At 32.0% G+C, this 25542-nt stretch overlaps 1 protein-coding gene across 1 annotated transcript in view; it reads left to right on the top strand.

The window, feature by feature from the left end:
- Positions 1–25542, top strand: part of il1rl1 (interleukin 1 receptor-like 1) — a gene marked incomplete at both ends in the record, with an annotated part of 55171 nt that overhangs the window by 28643 nt on the left and 986 nt on the right. The gene's annotated exons all lie outside the window — the stretch shown is intronic.

Here is a 25542-nt window from a genome sequence, read left to right on the forward strand (position 1 = left end):
TCAGAATCAAAAACGACATAGTATAGTATGGCGTTTTTGTCCAATTTGGACCAAATTTTTTTTCTCCAAAAAAGGTCACATTTTGGAGATATAGTATAGTATAACGTACTACATGGTATAGTGTGACGTTTTTGTCAAGTTTTGGACCAAAAAAACGTTTTTCAAAAAAAGTGTCAGATTTTGGACGACATAGTATAGTATGTCGTTTTTGTCCAATTTTGGACCAAATTATTTTTTCTCCAAAAAAGGTCACATCTTGGAGATATAGTATAGTATAACATACTACATAGTATAGTGTGACGTTTTTGTCAAGTTTTGGACCATAAAAAACTTTTTCAAAAAAATTGTCAGAATCAAAAACGACATAGTATAGTATGGCGTTTTTGTCCAATTTTGGACCAAATTTTTTTTCTCCAAAAAAGGTCACATTTTGGAGATATAGTATAGTATAACGTACTACATAGTATAGTGTGACGTTTTTGTCAAGTTTTGGACCATAAAAAACTTTTTCAAAAAAATTGTCAGAATCAAAACGACATAGTATAGTATGGCGTTTTTGTCCAATTTTGGACCAAATTTTTTTTCTCCAAAAAAGGTCACATTTTGGAGATATAGTATAGTATAACGTACTACATAGTATAGTGTGACGTTTTTGTCAAGTTTTGGACCAAAAAAACGTTTTTCAAAAAAAGTGTCAGATTTTGGACGACATAGTATAGTATGTCGTTTTTGTCCAATTTTGGACCAAATTTTTTTTCTCCAAAAAAGGTCACATTTTGGAGATATAGTATAGTATAACATACTACATAGTATAGTGTGACGTTTTTGTCAAGTTTTGGACCATAAAAAACTTTTAAAAAAAAATTGTCAGAATCAAAAACGACATAGTATAGTATGGCGTTTTTGTCCAATTTTGGACCAAATTTTTTTTCTCCAAAAAAGGTCACATTTTGGAGATATAGTATAGTATAACGTACTACATAGTATAGTGTGACGTTTTGGTCAAGTTTTGGACCAAAAAAACGTTTTTCAAAAAAAGTGTCAGATTTTGGACGACATAGTATAGTATGTCGTTTTTGTCCAATTTTGGACCAAATTTTTTTTCTCCAAAAAAGGTCACATTTTGGAGATATAGTATAGTATAACATACTACATAGTATAGTGTGACGTTTTTGTCAAGTTTTGGACCATAAAAAACGTTTAAAAAAAAATTGTCAGAATCAAAAACGACATAGTATAGTATGGCGTTTTTGTCCAATTTTGGACCAAATTTTTTTTCTCCAAAAAAGGTCACATTTTGGAGATATAGTATAGTATAACGTACTACATGGTATAGTGTGACGTTTTTGTCAAGTTTTGGACCAAAAAAACGTTTTTCAAAAAAAGTGTCAGATTTTGGACGACATAGTATAGTATGTCGTTTTTGTCCAATTTTGGACCAAATTATTTTTTCTCCAAAAAAGGTCACATCTTGGAGATATAGTATAGTATAACATACTACATAGTATAGTGTGACGTTTTTGTCAAGTTTTGGACCATAAAAAACTTTTTCAAAAAAATTGTCAGAATCAAAAACGACATAGTATAGTATGGCGTTTTTGTCCAATTTTGGACCAAATTTTTTTTCTCCAAAAAAGGTCACATTTTGGAGATATAGTATAGTATAACCTACTACATAGTATAGTGTGACGTTTTTGTCAAGTTTTGGACCAAAAAAACTTTTTCAAAAAAATTGTCAGAATCAAAAACGACATAGTATAGTATGTCGTTTTTGTCCAATTTTGGACCAAATTTTTTTTCTCCAAAAAAGGTCACATTTTGGAGATATAGTATAGTATAACGTACTACATAGTATAGTGTGACGTTTTTGTCAAGTTTTGGACCATAAAAAACTTTTTCAAAAAAATTGTCAGAATCAAAAACGACATAGTATAGTATGGCGTTTTTGTCCAATTTTGGACCAAATTTTTTTTCTCCAAAAAAGGTCACATTTTGGAGATATAGTATAGTATAACGTACTACATAGTATAGTGTGACGTTTTTGTCAAGTTTTGGACCAAAAAAACGTTTTTCAAAAAAAGTGTCAGATTTTGGACGACATAGTATAGTATGTCGTTTTTGTCCAATTTTGGACCAAATTTTTTTTCTCCAAAAAAGGTCACATTTTGGAGATATAGTATAGTATAACATACTACATAGTATAGTGTGACGTTTTTGTCAAGTTTTGGACCATAAAAAACTTTTTCAAAAAAATTGTCAGAATCAAAATATAGTATGGCGTTTTTGTCCAATTTTGGACCAAATTTTTTTTCTCCAAAAAAGGTCACATTTTGGAGATATAGTATAGTATAACGTACTACATAGTATAGTGTGACGTTTTTGTCAAGTTTTGGACCAAAAAAACGTTTTTCAAAAAAGTGTCAGATTTTGGACGACATAGTATAGTATGTCGTTTTTGTCCAATTTTGGACCAAATTTTTTTTCTCCAAAAAAGGTCACATTTTGGAGATATAGTATAGTATAACGTACTACATAGTATAGTGTGACGTTTTTGTCAAGTTTTGGACCATAAAAACTTTTTCAAAAAAAGTGTCAGATTTTGGACGACATAGTATAGTATGTCGTTTTTGTCCAATTTTGGACCAAATTTTTTTTCTCCAAAAAAGGTCACATTTTGGAGATATAGTATAGTATAACGTACTACATAGTATAGTGTGACGTTTTTGTCAAGTTTTGGACCATAAAAAACTTTTTCAAAAAAATTGTCAGAATCAAAAACGACATAGTATAGTATGGCGTTTTTGTCCAATTTTGGACCAAATTTTTTTTCTCCAAAAAAGGTCACATTTTGGAGATATAGTATAGTATAACGTACTACATAGTATAGTGTGACGTTTTTGTCAAGTTTTGGACCAAAAAAACGTTTTTCAAAAAAAGTGTCAGATTTTGGACGACATAGTATAGTATGTCGTTTTTGTCCAATTTTGGACCAAATTTTTTTTCTCCAAAAAAGGTCACATTTTGGAGATATAGTATAGTATAACATACTACATAGTATAGTGTGACGTTTTTGTCAAGTTTTGGACCATAAAAAACTTTAAAAAAAAAATTGTCAGAATCAAAAACGACATAGTATAGTATGGCGTTTTTGTCCAATTTTGGACCAAATTTTTTTTCTCCAAAAAAGGTCACATTTTGGAGATATAATATAGTATAACGTACTACATAGTATAGTGTGACGTTTTTGTCAAGTTTTGGACCAAAAAAACGTTTTTCAAAATAAGTGTCAGATTTTGGACGACATAGTATAGTAAGTCGTTTTTGTCCAATTTTGGACCAAATTTTTTTTCTCCAAAAAAGGTCACATTTTGCAGATATAGTATAGTATAACGTACTACATAGTATAGTGTGACGTTTTTGTCAAGTTTTGGACCATAAAAAACTTTTTCAAAAAAATTGTCAGAATCAAAAACGACATAGTATAGTATGGCGTTTTTGTCCAATTTTGGACCAAATTTTTTTTCTCCAAAAAAGGTCACATTTTGGAGATATAGTATAGTATAACGTACTACATAGTATAGTGTGACGTTTTTGTCAAGTTTTGGACCATAAAAAACTTTTTAAAAAAAATTGTCAGAATCAAAAACGACATAGTATAGTATGGCGTTTTGTCCAATTTTGGACCAAATTTTTTTTCTCCAAAAAAGGTCACATTTTGGAGATATAGTATAGTATAACGTACTACATAGTATAGTGTGACGTTTTTGTCAAGTTTTGGACCAAAAAAACGTTTTTCAAAAAAAGTGTCAGATTTTGGACGACATAGTATAGTATGGCGTTTTTGTCCAATTTTGGACCAAATTTTTTTTCTCCAAAAAAGGTCACATTTTTGAGATATAGTATAGTATAACGTACTACATAGTATAGTGTGACGTTTTTGTCAAGTTTTGGACCATAAAAAACTTTTTCAAAAAAATTGTCAGAATCAAAAACGACATAGTATAGTATGGCGTTTTTGTCCAATTTTGGACCAAATTTTTTTTCTCCAAAAAAGGTCACATTTTGGAGATATAGTATAGTATAACGTACTACATAGTGTAGTGTGACGTTTTTGTCAAGTTTTGGACCATAAAAAACTTTTTTAAAAAAATTGTCAGAATCAAAAACGACATAGTATAGTATGGCGTTTTTGTCCAATTTTGGACCAAATTTTTTTTCTCCAAAAAAGGTCACATTTTGGAGATATAGTATAGTATAACGTACTACATAGTATAGTGTGACGTTTTTGTCAAGTTTTGGACCAAAAAAACGTTTTTCAAAAAAAGTGTCAGATTTTGGACGACATAGTATAGTATGTCGTTTTTGTCCAATTTTGGACCAAATTTTTTTTCTCCAAAAAAGGTCACATTTTGGAGATATAGTATAGTATAACGTACTACATAGTATAGTGTGACGTTTTTGTCAAGTTTTGGACCAAAAAAACTTTTTCAAAAAAATTGTCAGAATCAAAAACGACATAGTATAGTATGTCGTTTTTGTCCAATTTTGGACCAAATTTTTTTTCTCCAAAAAAGGTCACATTTTGGAGATATAGTATAGTATAACGTACTACATAGTATAGTGTGACGTTTTTGTCAAGTTTTGGACCAAAAAAACGTTTTTCAAAAAAAGTGTCAGATTTTGGACGACATAGTATAGTATGGCGTTTTTGTCCAATTTTGGACCAAATTTTTTTTCTCCAAAAAAGGTCACATTTTGGAGATATAGTATAGTATAACGTACTACATAGTATAGTGTGACGTTTTTGTCAAGTTTTGGACCAAAAAAACGTTTTTCAAAAAAAGTGTCAGATTTTGGACGACATAGTATAGTATGTCGTTTTTGTCCAATTTTGGACCAAATTTTTTTTCTCCAAAAAAGGTCACATTTTGGAGATATAGTATAGTATAACATACTACATAGTATAGTGTGACGTTTTTGTCAAGTTTTGGACCATAAAAAACTTTAAAAAAAAAATTGTCAGAATCAAAAACGACATAGTATAGTATGGCGTATTTGTCCAATTTTGGACCAAATTTTTTTTCTCCAAAAAAGGTCACATTTTGGAGATATAGTATAGTATAACGTACTACATAGTATAGTGTGACGTTTTTGTCAAGTTTTGGACCAAAAAAACGTTTTTCAAAAAAAGTGTCAGATTTTGGACGACATAGTATAGTATGTCGTTTTTGTCCAATTTTGGACCAAATTTTTTTTCTCCAAAAAAGGTCACATTTTGGAGATATAGTATAGTATAACGTACTACATAGTATAGTGTGACGTTTTTGTCAAGTTTTGGACCATAAAAACTTTTTCAAAAAAAGTGTCAGATTTTGGACGACATAGTATAGTATGTCGTTTTTGTCCAATTTTGGACCAAATCTTTTTTTCTCCAAAAAAGGTCACATTTTGGAGATATAGTATAGTATAACGTACTACATAGTATAGTGTGACGTTTTTGTCAAGTTTTGGACCAAAAAAACGTTTTTCAAAAAAAGTGTCAGATTTTGGACGACATAGTATAGTATGTCGTTTTTGTCCAATTTTGGACCAAATTTTTTTTCTCCAAAAAAGGTCACATTTTGGAGATATAGTATAGTATAACGTACTACATAGTATAGTGTGACGTTTTTGTCAAGTTTTGGACCATAAAAAACTTTTTAAAAAAAATTGTCAGAATCAAAAACGACATAGTATAGTATGGCGTTTTTGTCCAATTTTGGACCAAATTTTTTTTCTCCAAAAAAGGTCACATTTTGGAGATATAGTATAGTATAACGTACTACATAGTATAGTGTGACGTTTTTGTCAAGTTTTGGACCAAAAAAACGTTTTTCAAAAAAAGTGTCAGATTTTGGACGACATAGTATAGTATGTCGTTTTTGTCCAATTTTGGACCAAATTTTTTTTCTCCAAAAAAGGTCACATTTTGGAGATATAGTATAGTATAACGTACTACATAGTATAGTGTGACGTTTTTGTCAAGTTTTGGACCATAAAAAACTTTTTCAAAAAAATTGTCAGAATCAAAAACGACATAGTATAGTATGGCGTTTTTGTCCAATTTTGGACCAAATTTTTTTTCTCCAAAAAAGGTCACATTTTGGAGATATAGTATAGTATAACGTACTACATAGTATAGTGTGACGTTTTTGTCAAGTTTTGGACCAAAAAAACGTTTTTCAAAAAAAGTGTCAGATTTTGGACGACATAGTATAGTATGGCGTTTTTGTCCAATTTTGGACCAAATTATTTTTTCTCCAAAAAAGGTCACATCTTGGAGATATAGTATAGTATAACATACTACATAGTATAGTGTGACGTTTTTGTCAAGTTTTGGACCATAAAAAACTTTTTCAAAAAAATTGTCAGAATCAAAAACGACATAGTATAGTATGGCGTTTTTGTCCAATTTTGGACCAAATTTTTTTTCTCCAAAAAAGGTCACATTTTGGAGATATAGTATAGTATAACCTACTACATAGTATAATGTGACGTTTTTGTCAAGTTTTGGACCAAAAAAACTTTTTCAAAAAAATTGTCAGAATCAAAAACGACATAGTATAGTATGTCGTTTTTGTCCAATTTTGGACCAAATCTTTTTTTCTCCAAAAAAGGTCACATTTTGGAGATATAGTATAGTATAACGTACTACATAGTATAGTGTGACGTTTTTGTCAAGTTTTGGACCATAAAAAACTTTTTCAAAAAAATTGTCAGAATCAAAAACGACATAGTATAGTATGGCGTTTTTGTCCAATTTTGGACCAAATTTTTTTTCTCCAAAAAAGGTCACATTTTGGAGATATAGTATAGTATAACGTACTACATAGTATAGTGTGACGTTTTTGTCAAGTTTTGGACCAAAAAAACGTTTTTCAAAAAAAGTGTCAGATTTTGGACGACATAGTATAGTATGTCGTTTTTGTCCAATTTTGGACCAAATTTTTTTTCTCCAAAAAAGGTCACATTTTGGAGATATAGTATAGTATAACATACTACATAGTATAGTGTGACGTTTTTGTCAAGTTTTGGACCATAAAAAACTTTAAAAAAAAAATTGTCAGAATCAAAAACGACATAGTATAGTATGGCGTTTTTGTCCAATTTTGGACCAAATTTTTTTTCTCCAAAAAAGGTCACATTTTGGAGATATAGTATAGTATAACGTACTACATAGTATAGTGTGACGTTTTTGTCAAGTTTTGGACCAAAAAAACGTTTTTCAAAAAAAGTGTCAGATTTTGGACGACATAGTATAGTATGTCGTTTTTGTCCAATTTTGGACCAAATTTTTTTCTCCAAAAAAGGTCACATTTTGGAGATATAGTATAGTATAACGTACTACATAGTATAGTGTGACGTTTTTGTCAAGTTTTGGACCATAAAAACTTTTTCAAAAAAGTGTCAGATTTTGGACGACATAGTATAGTATGTCGTTTTTGTCCAATTTTGGACCAAATTTTTTTTCTCCAAAAAAGGTCACATTTTGGAGATATAGTATAGTATAACGTACTACATAGTATAGTGTGACGTTTTTGTCAAGTTTTGGACCATAAAAAACTTTTTCAAAAAAATTGTCAGAATCAAAAACGACATAGTATAGTATGGCGTTTTTGTCCAATTTTGGACCAAATTTTTTTTCTCCAAAAAAGGTCACATTTTGGAGATATAGTATAGTATAACGTACTACATAGTATAGTGTGACGTTTTTGTCAAGTTTTGGACCAAAAAAACGTTTTTCAAAAAAAGTGTCAGATTTTGGACGACATAGTATAGTATGTCGTTTTTGTCCAATTTTGGACCAAATTTTTTTTCTCCAAAAAAGGTCACATTTTGGAGATATAGTATAGTATAACATACTACATAGTATAGTGTGACGTTTTTGTCAAGTTTTGGACCATAAAAAACTTTAAAAAAAAAATTGTCAGAATCAAAAACGACATAGTATAGTATGGCGTTTTTGTCCAATTTTGGACCAAATTTTTTTTCTCCAAAAAAGGTCACATTTTGGAGATATAATATAGTATAACGTACTACATAGTATAGTGTGACGTTTTTGTCAAGTTTTGGACCAAAAAAACGTTTTTCAAAATAAGTGTCAGATTTTGGACGACATAGTATAGTAAGTCGTTTTTGTCCAATTTTGGACCAAATTTTTTTTCTCCAAAAAAGGTCACATTTTGCAGATATAGTATAGTATAACGTACTACATAGTATAGTGTGACGTTTTTGTCAAGTTTTGGACCATAAAAAACTTTTTCAAAAAAATTGTCAGAATCAAAAACGACATAGTATAGTATGGCGTTTTTGTCCAATTTTGGACCAAATTTTTTTTCTCCAAAAAAGGTCACATTTTGCAGATATAGTATAGTATAACGTACTACATAGTATAGTGTGACGTTTTTGTCAAGTTTTGGACCATAAAAAACTTTTTAAAAAAAATTGTCAGAATCAAAAACGACATAGTATAGTATGGCGTTTTGTCCAATTTTGGACCAAATTTTTTTTCTCCAAAAAAGGTCACATTTTGGAGATATAGTATAGTATAACGTACTACATAGTATAGTGTGACGTTTTTGTCAAGTTTTGGACCAAAAAAACGTTTTTCAAAAAAAGTGTCAGATTTTGGACGACATAGTATAGTATGTCGTTTTTGTCCAATTTTGGACCAAATTTTTTTTCTCCAAAAAAGGTCACATTTTGGAGATATAGTATAGTATAACGTACTACATAGTATAGTGTGACGTTTTTGTCAAGTTTTGGACCATAAAAAACTTTTTCAAAAAAATTGTCAGAATCAAAAACGACTTAAGCCCAATTTATACTTCTGCGTAAAGTGCTCTGCGTAGGCTACGTAGAGACTCTGCGTCGACGCAGAGACTGTCGAAGAGCCTCTGCGTCGTCTCCGTCTGCACGGAATATTTTTTAAGTGTCCGTCACTCCGTCAAGGGACTACGGAGACGGCAAGAGCTGCGATTGGTCCTCAGGACAGGCCGAGCGAAGCTGCTCTGTGCCGGCTCTCAGTGCGCTCCGGGCGTCCTGACAGAGGCGGAGCTGATCCCCGCCGATAACGCCGCTGCCGAACTATAAATACGTCATATCTTAACACACACAGCACATGTTTAGACCCTAAATGGCCAATTTCTCGCCTCAAATTATCTTAAAACTGCGTTCCGTGACACAGAAAAGTGAGAAACGGCCACTGTTTCAACAAACAACAGTCTTTCGCTCTCTTTCTTTTTCGGACGCCATTGTTCACTGTAGCCAGAAGCACAACAACCTTGCGCAGCGACCCCTACTGATCGGGCGGGAAATTGCAGCGAGTGTCCGTCACCACGACGCAGAAGTATAAATGCTCGAGGCGTCTCCGTGGTGACGCAGACGGATAACGCATACGCAGTCGGAGAAGTATAATGTGGCCTATAGTATAGTATGGCGTTTTTGTCCAATTTTGGACCAAATTTTTTTTCTCCAAAAAAGGTCACATTTTGGAGATATAGTATAGTATAACGTACTACATAGTAAAGTGTGACGTTTTTGTCAAGTTTTGGACCAAAAAAACGTTTTTCAAAAAAAGTGTCAGATTTTGGACGACATAGTATAGTATGTCGTTTTTGTCCAATTTTGGACCAAATCTTTTTTTTCTCCAAAAAAGGTCACATTTTGGAGATATAGTATAGTATAACGTACTACATAGTATAGTGTGACGTTTTTGTCAAGTTTTGGACCATAAAAAACTTTTTCAAAAAAATTGTTAGAATCAAAAACGACATAGTATAGTATGTCGTTATTGTCCAATTTTGGACCAAATTTTTTTTCTCCAAAAAAGGTCACATTTTGGAGATATAGTATAGTATAACGTACTACATAGTATAGTGTGACGTTTTTGTCAAGTTTTGGACCAAAAAAACGTTTTTCAAAAAAAGTGTCAGATTTTGGACGACATAGTATAGTATGTCGTTTTTGTCCAATTTTGGACCAAATTTTTTTTCTCCAAAAAAGGTCACATTTTGGAGATATAGTATAGTATAACGTACTACATAGTATAGTGTGACGTTTTTGTCAAGTTTTGGACCATAAAAAACTTTTTTAAAAAAATTGTCAGAATCAAAAACGACATAGTATAGTATGGCGTTTTTGTCCAATTTTGGACCAAATTTTTTTTCTCCAAAAAAGGTCACATTTTGGAGATATAGTATAGTATAACGTACTACATAGTATAGTGTGACGTTTTGGTCAAGTTTTGGACCAAAAAAACGTTTTTCAAAAAAAGTGTCAGATTTTGGACGACATAGTATAGTATGTCGTTTTTGTCCAATTTTGGACCAAATCTTTTTTTCTCCAAAAAAGGTCACATTTTGGAGATATAGTATAGTATAACATACTACATAGTATAGTGTGACGTTTTTGTCAAGTTTTGGACCATAAAAAACTTTTTTAAAAAAATTGTCAGAATCAAAAACGACATAGTATAGTATGGCGTTTTTGTCCAATTTTGGACCAAATTTTTTTTCTCCAAAAATGTCACATTTTGGAGATATAGTATAGTATAACGTACTACATAGTATAGTGTGACGTTTTTGTCAAGTTTTGGACCAGAAAAACGTTTTTCAAAAAAAGTGTCAGATTTTGGACGACATAGTATAGTATGTCGTTTTTGTCCAATTTTGGACCAAATCTTTTTTTCTCCAAAAAAGGTCACATCTTGGAGATATAGTATAGTATAACATACTACATAGTATAGTGTGACGTTTTTGTCAAGTTTTGGACCATAAAAAACTTTTTAAAAAAAATTGTCAGAATCAAAAACGACATAGTATAGTATGGCGTTTTTGTCCAATTTTGGACCAAATTTTTTTTCTCCAAAAAAGGTCACATTTTGGAGATATAGTATAGTATAACCTACTACATAGTATAGTGTGACGTTTTTGTCAAGTTTTGGACCAAAAAAACTTTTTCAAAAAAATTGTCAGAATCAAAAACGACATAGTATAGTATGTCGTTTTTGTCCAATTTTGGACCAAATCTTTTTTTCTCCAAAAAAGGTCACATTTTGGAGATATAGTATAGTATAACGTACTACATAGTATAGTGTGACGTTTTTGTCAAGTTTTGGACCATAAAAAACTTTTTCAAAAAAATTGTCAGAATCAAAAACGACATAGTATAGTATGGCGTTTTTGTCCAATTTTGGACCAAATTTTTTTTCTCCAAAAAAGGTCACATTTTGGAGATATAGTATAGTATAACGTACTACATAGTATAGTGTGACGTTTTTGTCAAGTTTTGGACCAGAAAAACGTTTTTCAAAAAAAGTGTCAGATTTTGGACGACATAGTATAGTATGTCGTTTTTGTCCAATTTTGGACCAAATCTTTTTTTCTCCAAAAAAGGTCACATCTTGGAGATATAGTATAGTATAACATACTACATAGTATAGTGTGACGTTTTTGTCAAGTTTTGGACCATAAAAAACTTTTTAAAAAAAATTGTCAGAATCAAAAACGACATAGTATAGTATGGCGTTTTTGTCCAATTTTGGACCAAATTTTTTTTCTCCAAAAAAGGTCACATTTTGGAGATATAGTATAGTATAACCTACTACATAGTATAGTGTGACGTTTTTGTCAAGTTTTGGACCAAAAAAACTTTTTCAAAAAAATTGTCAGAATCAAAAACGACATAGTATAGTATGTCGTTTTTGTCCAATTTTGGACCAAATCTTTTTTTCTCCAAAAAAGGTCACATTTTGGAGATATAGTATAGTATAACGTACTACATAGTATAGTGTGACGTTTTTGTCAAGTTTTGGACCATAAAAAACTTTTTCAAAAAAATTGTCAGAATCAAAAACGACATAGTATAGTATGGCGTTTTTGTCCAATTTTGGACCAAATTTTTTTTCTCCAAAAAAGGTCACATTTTGGAGATATAGTATAGTATAACGTACTACATAGTATAGTGTGACGTTTTTGTCAAGTTTTGGACCAAAAAAACGTTTTTCAAAAAAAGTGTCAGATTTTGGACGACATAGTATAGTATGTCGTTTTTGTCCAATTTTGGACCAAATTTTTTTTCTCCAAAAAAGGTCACATTTTGGAGATATAGTATAGTATAACATACTACATAGTATAGTGTGACGTTTTTGTCAAGTTTTGGACCATAAAAAACTTTAAAAAAAAAATTGTCAGAATCAAAAACGACATAGTATAGTATGGCGTTTTTGTCCAATTTTGGACCAAATTTTTTTTCTCCAAAAAAGGTCACATTTTGGAGATATAGTATAGTATAACGTACTACATAGTATAGTGTGACGTTTTTGTCAAGTTTTGGACCAAAAAAACGTTTTTCAAAAAAAGTGTCAGATTTTGGACGACATAGTATAGTATGTCGTTTTTGTCCAATTTTGGACCAAAATTTTTTTCTCCAAAAAAGGTCACATTTTGGAGATATAGTATAGTATAACGTACTACATAGTATAGTGTGACGTTTTTGTCAAGTTTTGGACCATAAAAAACGTTTAAAAAAAAATTGTCAGAATCAAAAACGACATAGTATAGTATGTCGTTTTTGTCCAATTTTGGACCAAATTTTTTTTCTCCAAAAAAGGTCACATTTTGGAGATATAGTATAGTATAACGTACTACATAGTATAGTGTGACGTTTTTGTCAAGTTTTGGACCATAAAAAACTTTTTAAAAAAAATTGTCAGAATCAAAAACGACATAGTATAGTATGTCGTTTTTGTCCAATTTTGGACCAAAATTTTTTTCTCCAAAAAAGGTCACATTTTGGAGATATAGTATAGTATAACGTACTACATAGTATAGTGTGACGTTTTTGTCAAGTTTTGGACCATAAAAAACTTTTTCAAAAAAATTGTCAGAATCAAAAACGACATAGTATAGTATGGCGTTTTTGTCCAATTTTGGACCAAATTTTTTTTCTCCAAAAAAGGTCACATTTTGGAGATATAGTATAGTATAACGTACTACATAGTATAGTGTGACGTTTTTGTCAAGTTTTGGACCAAAAAAACGTTTTTCAAAAAAAGTGTCAGATTTTGGACAACATAGTATAGTATGTCGTTTTTGTCCAATTTTGGACCAAATTTTTTTTCTCCAAAAAAGGTCACATTTTGGAGATATAGTATAGTATAACGTACTACATAGTATAGTGTGACGTTTTTGTCAAGTTTTGGACCATAAAAAACTTTTTAAAAAAAATTGTCAGAATCAAAAACGACATAGTATAGTATGGCGTTTTTGTCCAATTTTGGACCAAATTTTTTTTCTCCAAAAAAGGTCACATTTTGGAGATATAGTATAGTATTACCTACTACATAGTATAGTGTGACGTTTTTGTCAAGTTTTGGACCAAAAAAACTTTTTCAAAAAAATTGTCAGAATCAAAAACGACATAGTATAGTATGTCGTTTTTGTCCAATTTTGGACCAAATCTTTTTTTCTCCAAAAAAGGTCACATTTTGGAGATATAGTATAGTATAACGTACTACATAGTATAGTGTGACGTTTTTGTCAAGTTTTGGACCAAAAAAACGTTTTTCAAAAAAAGTGTCAGATTTTGGACGACATAGTATAGTATGTCGTTTTTGTCCAATTTTGGACCAAATTTTTTTTCTCCAAAAAATGTCACATTTTGGAGATATAGTATAGTATAACATACTACATAGTATAGTTTGACGTTTTTGTCAAGTTTTGGACCAAAAAAACTTTTTCAAAAAAATTGTCAGAATCAAAAACGACATAGTATAGTATGTCGTTTTTGTCCAATTTTGGACCAAATTTTTTTTCTCCAAAAAAGGTCACATTTTGGAGATATAGTATGGTATAACGTACTACATAGTATAGTGTGACGTTTTTGTCAAGTTTTGGACCATAAAAAACGTTTTTCAAAAAAAGTGTCAGAATCAAGAAGACAAAGTATAGTATGGCGTTTTAGTCCAATTTTGGACCAAATTTTTTTTCTCCAAAAATGGTCACATTTTGGAGATATAGTATAGTATGACGTACTACATAGTATAGTATGACGTTTTTGTCAAGTTTTGGACCAAAAAAACGTTTTTCAAAAAAAGTGTCAGATTTTGGACGACATAGTATAGTATGTCGTTTTTGTCCAATTTTGGACCAAAATTTTTTTCTCCAAAAAAGGTCACATTTTGGAGATATAGTATAGTATAACGTACTACATAGTATAGTGTGACGTTTTTGTCAAGTTTTGGACGATAAAAAACTTTTTCAAAAAAATTGTCAGAATCAAAAACGACATAGTATAGTATGGCGTTTTTGTCCAATTTTGGACCAAATTTTTTTTCTCCAAAAAAGGTCACATTTTGGAGATATAGTATAGTATAACGTACTACATAGTATAGTGTGACGTTTTTGTCAAGTTTTGGACCAAAAAAACGTTTTTCAAAAAAAGTGTCAGATTTTGGACGACATAGTATAGTATGTCGTTTTTGTCCAATTTTGGACCAAATCTTTTTTTCTCCAAAAAAGGTCACATTTTGGAGATATAGTATAGTATAACGTACTACATAGTATAGTGTGACGTTTTTGTCAAGTTTTGGACCATAAAAAACTTTTTCAAAAAAATTGTCAGAATCAAAAACGACATAGTATAGTATGTCGTTTTTGTCCAATTTTGGACCAAATTTTTTTTCTCCAAAAAAGGTCACATTTTGGAGATATAGTATAGTATAACGTACTACATAGTATAGTGTGACGTTTTTGTCAAGTTTTGGACCATAAAAAACTTTTTAAAAAAAATTGTCAGAATCAAAAACGACATAGTATAGTATGTCGTTTTTGTCCAATTTTGGACCAAATTTTTTTTCTCCAAAAAAGGTCACATTTTGGAGATATAGTATAGTATAACGTACTACATAGTATAGTGTGACGTTTTTGTCAAGTTTTGGACCAAAAAAACGTTTTTCAAAAAAAGTGTCAGATTTTGGACGACATAGTATAGTATGTCGTTTTGTCCAATTTTGGACCAAATTTTTTTTCTCCAAAAAAGGTCACATTTTGGAGATATAGTATAGTATAACATACTACATAGTATAGTGTGACGTTTTTGTCAAGTTTTGGACCATAAAAAACTTTTTTTTAAAAATTGTCAGAATCAAAAACGACATAGTATAGTATGGCGTTTTTGTCCAATTTTGGACCAAATTTTTTTTCTCCAAAAAAGGTCACATTTTGGAGATATAGTATAGTATAACGTACTACATAGTATAGTGTGACGTTTTTGTCAAGTTTTGGACCAAAAAAAAGTATTCAAAAAAATTGTCAAATTTTTGACGACATAGTATAGTATGACGTTTTTGACAAATTTTGGACCAACATTTTTTTTTCTAAAAAATTGTCAAATTTCGGACGACATAGTATACTATGACATTTTTGTCATATTTTGGACCAAATTTTTTTTTCAAAAAAAATGTCAAATTTTAAACCAAAAAAACGTTTTTCAAAAAAAGTGTCAGATTTTGGACGACATAGTATAGTACGTCGTTTTTGTCAAATTTTGCACCAAATTTTTTTTCTCCAAAAATGGTCACATTTTGGAGATATAGTATAGTATGACGTACTGCATAGTATAGTATAACGTTTTTGTCAAGTTTTGGACCAAAAAAAGTTTTTCAAAAAAAGTGTCAGATTTTGGACGACATAGTATAGTATGGCGTTTTTGTCCAATTTTGGACCAAATTTTTTTTCTCCAAAAAAGGTCACATTTTGGAGATATAGTATAGTATAACGTACTACATAGTATAGTGTGACGTTTTTGTCAAGTTTTGGACCAAAAAAACGTTTTTCAAAAAAAGTGTCAGATTTTGGACGACATAGTATAGTATGTCGTTTTTGTCCAATTTTGGACCAAATTTTTTTTCTCCAAAAAAGGTCACATTTTGGAGATATAGTATAGTATAACATACTACATAGTATAGTGTGACGTTTTTGTCAAGTTTTGGACCAAAAAAACTTTTTCAAAAAAATTGTCAGAATCAAAAACGACATAGTATAGTATGTCGTTTTTGTCCAATTTTGGACCAAATTTTTTTTCTCCAAAAAAGGTCACATTTTGGAGATATAGTATGGTATAACGTACTACATAGTATAGTGTGACGTTTTTGTCAAGTTTTGGACCAAAAAAACTTTTTCAAAAAAATTGTCAGAATCAAGAAGACAAAGTATAGTATGGCGTTTTAGTCCAATTTTGGACCAAATTTTTTTTCTCCAAAAATGGTCAAATTTTGGAGATATAGTATAGTATGACGTACTACATAGTATAGTATGACGTTTTTGTCAAGTTTTGGACCAAAAAAACGTTTTTCAAAAAAAGTGTCATTATTTGGACGACATAGTATAGTATGTCGTTTTTGTCCAATTTTGGACCAAATTTTTTTTCTCCAAAAAAGGTCACATTTTGGAGATATAGTATAGTATAACGTACTACATAGTATAGTGTGACGTTTTTGTCAAGTTTTGGACCATAAAAAACTTTTTAAAAAAAATTGTCAGAATCAAAAACGACATAGTATAGTATGTCGTTTTTGTCCAATTTTGGACCAAATTTTTTTTCTCCAAAAAAGGTCACATTTTGGAGATATAGTATAGTATAACGTACTACATAGTATAGTGTGACGTTTTTGTCAAGTTTTGGACCAAAAAAACGTTTTTCAAAAAAAGTGTCAGATTTTGGACGACATAGTATAGTATGTCGTTTTGTCCAATTTTGGACCAAATTTTTTTTCTCCAAAAAAGGTCACATTTTGGAGATATAGTATAGTATAACATACTACATAGTATAGTGTGACGTTTTTGTCAAGTTTTGGACCATAAAAAACTTTTTTTTAAAAATTGTCAGAATCAAAAACGACATAGTATAGTATGGCGTTTTTGTCCAATTTTGGACCAAATTTTTTTTCTCCAAAAAAGGTCACATTTTGGAGATATAGTATAGTATAACGTACTACATAGTATAGTGTGACGTTTTTGTCAAGTTTTGGACCAAAAAAAAGTATTCAAAAAAATTGTCAAATTTTTGACGACATAGTATAGTATGACGTTTTTGACAAATTTTGGACCAACATTTTTTTTTCAAAAAAATTGTCAAATTTCGGACGACATAGTATACTATGACATTTTTGTCATATTTTGGACCAATTTTTTTTTTCAAAAAAAATGTCAAATTTTAAACCAAAAAAACGTTTTTCAAAAAAAGTGTCAGATTTTGGACGACATAGTATAGTACGTCGTTTTTGTCAAATTTTGCACCAAATTTTTTTTCTCCAAAAATGGTCACATTTTGGAGATATAGTATAGTATGACGTACTGCATAGTATAGTATAACGTTTTTGTCAAGTTTTGGACCAAAAAAACGTTTTTCAAAAAAAGTGTCAGATTTTGGACGACATAGTATAGTATGTCGTTTTTGTCCAATTTTGGACCAAATTTTTTTTCTCCAAAAAAGGTCACATTTTGGAGATATAGTATAGTATAACATACTACATAGTATAGTGTGACGTTTTTGTCAAGTTTTGGACCAAAAAAACTTTTTCAAAAAAATTGTCAGAATCAAAAACGACATAGTATAGTATGTCGTTTTTGTCCAATTTTGGACCAAATTTTTTTTCTCCAAAAAAGGTCACATTTTGGAGATATAGTATGGTATAACGTACTACATAGTATAGTGTGACGTTTTTGTCAAGTTTTGGACCAAAAAAACTTTTTCAAAAAAATTGTCAGAATCAAAAACGACATAGTATAGTATGTCGTTTTTGTCCAATTTTGGAATAAATTATTTTTTCTCCAAAAAAGGTCACATTTTGGAGATATAGTATAGTATAACGTACTACATAGTATAGTGTGACGTTTTTGTCAAGTTTTGGACCAAAAAAACGTTTTTAAAAAAAATTGTCAGATCTTGGACGACATAGTATTGTATGTCGTTTTTGTCAAATTTTGGACCAAAAAAAGTTTTTCAAAAAAATTGTCAGATCTTGGACGACATAGTATAGTATGTCGTTTTTGTCAAATTTTGGACCAAATTTTTTTTCTCCAAAAATGGTCACATTTTGGAGATATAGTATAGTATGACGTACTGCATAGTATAGTATAACGTTTTTGTCAAGTTTTGGACCAAAAAAACGTTTTTCAAAAAAAGTGTCAGATTTTGGACGACATAGTATAGTATGTCGTTTTTGTCCAATTTTGGACCAAATTTTTTTTCTCTAAATAAGGTCACATTTTGGAGATATAGTATAGTATGACGTACTACATAGTATAGTGTGACGTTTTTGTCAAGTTTTGGACCAAAAAAACGTTTTTCAAAAAAATTGTCAGAATCAAAAACGACATAGTATAATATGTCGTTTTTGTCCAATTTTGGACCAAATTTTTTTTCTCCAAAAATTGTCACATTTTGGAGATATAGTATAGTATGACGTACTACATAGTATAGTGTGACGTTTTTGTCAAGTTTTGGACCAAAAAAACGTTTTCAAAAAAATTGTCAGAATCAAAAATGACATAGTATAGTATGTCGTTTTTGTCCAATTTTGGACCAAATTTTTTTCTCCAAAAATGGTCACATTTTGGAGATATAGTATAGTATGACGTACTACATAGTATAGTGTGACGTTTTTGTCAAGTTTTGGACCAAAAAAACGTTTTTCAAAAAAATTGTCAGAATCAAAAGACGACATAGTATAGTATGCCGTTTTTGTCAAATTTTGGACACATTTTTTTTCCCCAAAAATGGTCACATTATGGACGGCATAGTATAGTATGACGTACTACGTAGTATAGTATGACGTTTTTGTCAAGTTTTGGACCAAAAAAACGTTTTTCAAAAAAATTGTCAGAATCAAAAGACGACATAGTATAGTATGCCGTTTTTGTCAAATTTTGGACACATTTTTTTTCCCCAAAAATGGTCACATTATGGACGGCATAGTATAGTATGACGTACTACGTAGTATAGTATGACGTTTTTGTCAAGTTTTGGACCAAAAAAACGTTTTTCAAAAAAATGGTCAGATTTTGGAAGACATAGTATAGTATGTCGTTTTTGTCAAATTTTGGACCACATTTTTTTTTCAAAAAATTGTCACATTTTGGACGACTTAGTATAGTATGACGTACTACATAGTATAGTATGACGTTTTTGTCAAGTTTTGGACCAAAAAAAGTTTTTCAAAAAACTTGTCAGATTTTGGACGACATAGTATATAGTATGTCGTTTTTGTCAAATTTTGGACCAATTTTTTTTCTTCAAAAAATGGTCACATTATGGACGGCATAGTATAGTAGGACGTACTACATAGTATAGTATGACGTTTTTGTCAAATTTTGGGCCAAAAAAAGTTTTTCAAAAAAATGGTCAGATTTTGGACGACATAGTATAGTATGACGTTTTTGTCAAATTTTGGACCAATTTTTTTTTTTCAAACAATGGTCACATTATGGACGGCATAGTATAGTAGGACGTACTACATAGTAAAGTATGACGTTTTTGTCAAGTTTTGGACCAAAAAAACGTTTTTTCAAAAAAATGGTCAGATTTTGGACGACATAGTATAGTATGTCGTTTTTGTCAAATTTTGGACCAATTTTCTTTCTTCAAAAAATGGTCACATTATGGACGGCATAGTATAGTAGGACGTACTACATAGTAAAGTATGACGTTTTTGTCAAGTTTTGGACCAAAAAAACGTTTTTCAAAAAATTTGTCAGATTTTGGACGACATAGTATAGTATGACGTTTTTGTCAAATTTTGGACAAATTTTTTTTTTTCAAAAAATTGTCACATTATGGACGGCATAGTAGAGTATGACGTACTACGTAGTATAGTATGACGTTTTTGTCAAGTTTTGGACCAAAAAAACGTTTTTCAAAAAAATGGTCAGATTTTGGAAGACATAGTATAGTATGACGTTTTTGTCAAATTTTGGACCAATTTTTTTTTTTCAAAAAATTGTCACATTATGGACGGCATAGTAGAGTAATGACGTACTACTTAGTATAGTATGACGTTTTTGTCAAGTTTTGGACCAAAAAAACGTTTTTCAAAAAAATGGTCAGATTTTGGAAGACATAGTATAGTATGTCGTTTTTGTCAAATTTTGGACCACATTTTTTTTTCAAAAAATTGTCACATTTTGGACGACTTAGTATAGTATGACGTACTACATAGTATAGTATGACGTTTTTGTCAAGTTTTTGACCAAAAAAAGTTTTTCAAAAAACTTGTCAGATTTTGGACGACAAAGTATAGTATGTCGTTTTTGTCAAATTTTGGACCAATTTTTTTTCTTCAAAAAATGGTCACATTATGGACGGCATAGTATAGTAGGACGTACTACATAGTATAGTATGACGTTTTTGTCAAATTTTGGGCCAAAAAAAGTTTTTCCAAAAAATTGTCAGATTTTGGACGACATAGTATAGTAGGACGTACTACATAGTATAGTATGTAGTTTTTGTCAAATTTTGGACCAATTTTTTTTTTCAAACAATGGTCACATTATGGACGGCATAGTATAGTAGGACGTACTACATAGTATAGTATGACGTTTTTGTCAAGTTTTGGACCAAAAAAACGTTTTTCAAAAAACTTGTCAGATTTTGGACGACATAGTATAGTATGTCGTTTTTGTCAAATTTTGGACCAATTTCTTTTCTTAAAAAAATGGTCACATTATGGACGGCAAAGTATAGTAGGACGTACTACATAGTAAAGTATGACGTTTTTGTCAAGTTTTGGACCAAAAAACGTTTTTCAAAAAAATTGTCCGAATTTGGACGACATAGTATAGTATGTCGTTTTTGTCCAATTTTGGACCAATTTATTTTTTTCAAAAAATGGTCACATCATGGACGACATAGTATAGTAGGACGTACTACATAGTATAGTAGGACGTTTTTGTCAAATTTTGGACCACATTATTTTTTCAAAAAATGGTCAGATTTTGGACGACTTAGTATAGTATGACGTACTACATAGTATAGTATGACGATCTTGTCAAGTATTGGACCAAAAAACGTTTTTCAAAAAAATTGTCAAATTTTGGACGACATAATATAATTTTGGACCAATTTTTTTTCTTCAAAAAATGGTCACATTATGGACGGCATAGTGTAGTAGGACGTACTACGTAGTACTACGTATATATTAGTATGACGTTTTTGTCAAGTTTTGGACCAAAAAACGTTTTTCAAAAAAATGGTCAGATTTTGGACGACATAGTATATAGTATGTCGTTTTTGGCAAATTTTGGACCAATTTTTTTTCTTCAAAAAATGGTCACATTATGGATGGCATAGTAAGTAGGACATACTACGTAGTATAGTATGACGTTTTTGTCAAGTTTTGGACCAAAAAAACGGTTTTCAAAAAAATGGTCAGATTTTGGACGACATAGTTTAGTATGTCGTTTTTGTCAAATTTTGGACCAACTCTTTTTTTTCGAAAAATGGTCACATTATGTATAGTATGACGTTTTTGTCAAGCTTTGGACCAAAAAAAGTTTTTCAAAAAAATTGTCAGATTTTGGACGACATAGTATAGTATGTCGTTTTTGTCAAATTTTGGACCAAATTTTATTTTCAAAAAATTGTCACATTTTAGAGACATAGTATAGTATGACGTACTACATAGTATAGTATGACGTATCTGTCAAGTTTTGGACCAAAAAAATGTTTTTCAAAAAAATTGTCAGATTTTGGACGACATAGTATAGTATGTCGTTTTTGTCAAATTTTGGACCAATTTTTTTTTTTTTTAAATTGTCACATTTTGGACGACATAGTATAGTAGGACGTACTACATAGTATAGTATGACGTTTTTGTCAATTTTTGGACCAAAAAATGTTTTTCAAAAAAATGTACTATCCTGACAAATCTTTTTGGACGACACACTAAACTATGACATTCTTTTCACTTTTTGGACGACATACTAAACTATACTATTTCGCCACTAGAGGGAGACAAATGTCCTCACAGATCGTGCTTTGGCGCATTTAATGCATTTGTTTGACAGCTGCATCAAACACTCAACAAAGCCTTAAATGTTTGATAAAAAAAAACAAATAATAATAATAATAATTTTTTAGTGTATATGATATGAATTTTAATTGTTTTACAACAGAGACACCACAACATTTGTTTAATGATATCATGGTATTAATATCTTAGTGAGGACACCTCATAGATTTGCATTTCCTAGATCCTCTATTTATACTATTTTTTAAATTATTTTTCATTTCTGACTGTTGTTATTTCATTATGTATTACAAATATTTTTTATATCATTATATGCCATCGTTGTTATTATTATTCATTATTATGATTTAGTTTTTTCCTCAATACATTTAGACTTTTATTTTTTCAACGTTACATTTTTTTAAATGTAACGTATTTATGTCTACATGTGGCTTTTAGCTCATGTGAGCTCTAGACACGAATGGGAACTGTGTGTGTGTGTGTGTGTGTGTGATTGTGCTTGTGTCAGCATTAAGCAGGACAGTGGCACGCTCCCATTGAAAAGGAAGGGGGATGGAAGAAGGCAGGCGTTTGCTAGATGATGTTTGGCCCGGCAGCTGGGAGCTGCTCTGTGCTTTTGTTCCCCGCTGACCCCTGTGACCTGGCACTCGCCCTGATGTCACACACACACACACACACACACACACACATGCTGCCATGCACCTGCGCACAGGCAGACGCACACAGCTACGCACCAAAATATATATGGTAATTTGGAAATTTTGCTAAAACACACCAATGACTCACACACACACACACACACACACACACACACGTAGGCCAGGCCCTGTGAGGACGATCTATCATGACTTAATCAGGGAGCTGTGTGTGTGTGTGTGTGTGTGTGTGTGTGTGTGTGTGTGTGTGTGTGTGTGTGTGTGTGTGTGTGTGTGTGTGTGTGTGTGTGTGTGTGTGTGTGTGTGTGAGACTCACCGCTTGTGACAGTAGAGCTATGAAGGTGAAATTCCACGACATTTCCAATATTTGCATCGTCATCACAGCGGCGCCTCCCTGTGACTGAATCCTGCAAAAACAAAAATGAACGGCAAAAATCAAAAATGCACAAGTCGCAAATTAAATATTATGTTGATCATTCAGAGTATTTCTGGGAAATTGTTGTTATTTTTGTCTCCAAAGAAAAATAATCTCGCCAATCTTGGTTTTACACTCGGGGGGAAAAAAATAATCAAATGAATGCGTCATATGCATTTATGTACTTTTGACTCGCCCATGAAGTTATTCACACACATTTGGAGATCATCAGCGTAATTGAACATGCTGCAGAGTCACAGAGTTGTTATTAAGCACCGTACAGGGAGCATCCATTTAAAGCCAGTTTTTGTACTTTTTCTTTAAAAAAAAGTTTTCAAAACAAGTTCTTTTTAGACTAATGGTGACATGTAAATAAAATTAAATGAGTTTTAATAATTTGGTACCTAAGAAATCTCAAATGTCACAGATGAGAAACCAGAGAACGCATCGACATCTCTTTACTAAAACCTCTGTCATTTCACTCTGCTTCACTTCAGAAGCATCAGACTTTGCACAGCTCATGTCCACATGTTGTTTTTAAGCTCCTACTGCATATTTTAAAGGTGATATTTGCTTTTAAAATGCAATATTTGTTTTAGGCGAGGGGAGAGGAACAAAAGCCTTCATTTATTCTATGTTCCATGACACAGTGGCATCTACAGTGAAACTTACAAGTGCTCTCTTAATTTTGCTACCAAGATAATCCACATTTAGTTTGGCCATGTCATTCTCGAGCAGGGAGTCCAAAAAGAGGGTCAGGGAAGAAGAAGAAGTTAGGAAGCTAACGCGGTGTGCATTTGCGGCGCTAATGTTTTTAGTCTCTTGACTGAATTGAGTCCATTTTTCACCTTTGAGAAGATGAACTTACGCAGATGTTGTTGCGTGCCTGATCAGATCAATAGCGAATGTCTCCTCCAGACGTCGGTTACACGTCTGAAGATTGAGTCGACAGAGAAGAATCCCGAATCTGAGACGTCGAATCTTGAGTCAATTTTTGGGAAATTATTTTACCTTCCGTTTCTGACAAATGTAAGATAATCTCACCTATGACACCGCTGCTCTGACTGGGTTGAGGTTTGATTCGCCCGGTGCAGTAAATCCAGGCAACGTGTCGCTGCTTTGTGCTGCCGCTGAATCACTCCATCTTCATTACAGCCAACACGAGCCTGGGTGAACAGCAGGTGGTGTGTGTGCGTGTGTGTGCGTGTGTGCGTGTGTGTGTGTGTGTGCGTGTGCGCGCACACATGTTTTTATGATGCCTTCTTGCCTCCTTAGGTGACCTAAAGGGCATTGGGCCTAAGGCCAATCTTTTGAATCTGATGACCCTGTCCCATCCCCCTTTACACACACACACACACACACACACACACACACACACACACACACACACACACACACACACACACACACACACACACACACACACACACACACACACACACACACACACACACACACACACACCATGTGGTCTGGTGTGTTTGGCTTCCCTCTTCACATGTGGGGGCTGAGAGTGAAGCATTATGTCTGTAAAGTGTGTGAGGATGATACCAGCTGGACAACTGCTTCACCGTGCATCCAGCTCTCAGGCCTTGTTAAGGGGCTGCAGTAATCCCCGCCTGCCTGCAGTGGTGTTTACTCTCTGGGGGGGGGGGGGGGGGCTCATTCATTCATTCATTCACCGGCATTCACACCATCATCCTCCATCACAGCACCAACAAACACAACACCAAAAAACCGGAAGAAGAAATCTCAGACACAACCAGACTCAACAAAGATGTGCGGCCATCTGCCTAGACAGGTTGGGGTGAAAGCAAAACAGAAAAACTCAGGGCTGGAGAAATGTTGCGTGCGCGTGTCATGGATTGATGGATGACCACACGAGTCAAGTGGTGAAAAGAGAAGTCGACAATTGCTGCTGCATATAACAGCAACTCCTAGCATATTAGTTGTAGTTTATGCTAACTCGTGACATCAGCTAACAAATGTGACCGATGCGGCTTTAGTTAGCGTTTTCTAGCTGTCTAGCACGTTATCATTTTTTTTTCATGGTGGACAAAAAAAAGCTACTCTGAGATGACTAAAAACAGGAAGAAGAAATCTCAGACACAACCAGACTCAAAGATGTGCCTAGACAGGTTGTGGTGAAAGACCGGGAAAATTTCTGGGAAATGGAACAGGGCTAGAAAAATGTGCGTATGTGTGTCATTGATTGATGGATGACCACACGAGTCAAGTCAACACGGTGAAAAGAGAAGTCGACAATTGCTGCCACAAATAACAGCAATTCCTAGCATATTAGTTGTAGGTTATGCTAACTCGTGACATCAGCTAACAAACGTGACCGCTGCGGCTTTAGTTAGCTTTTCTAGCTGTGAGGGTTAGAGTTAGGGTTAGGATTT

This window comes from Microchirus variegatus (assembly GCF_963457635.1).
Source record: "Microchirus variegatus genome assembly, chromosome: 16".
NCBI classification, from domain to species: Eukaryota; Metazoa; Chordata; class Actinopteri; order Pleuronectiformes; family Soleidae; genus Microchirus; species Microchirus variegatus.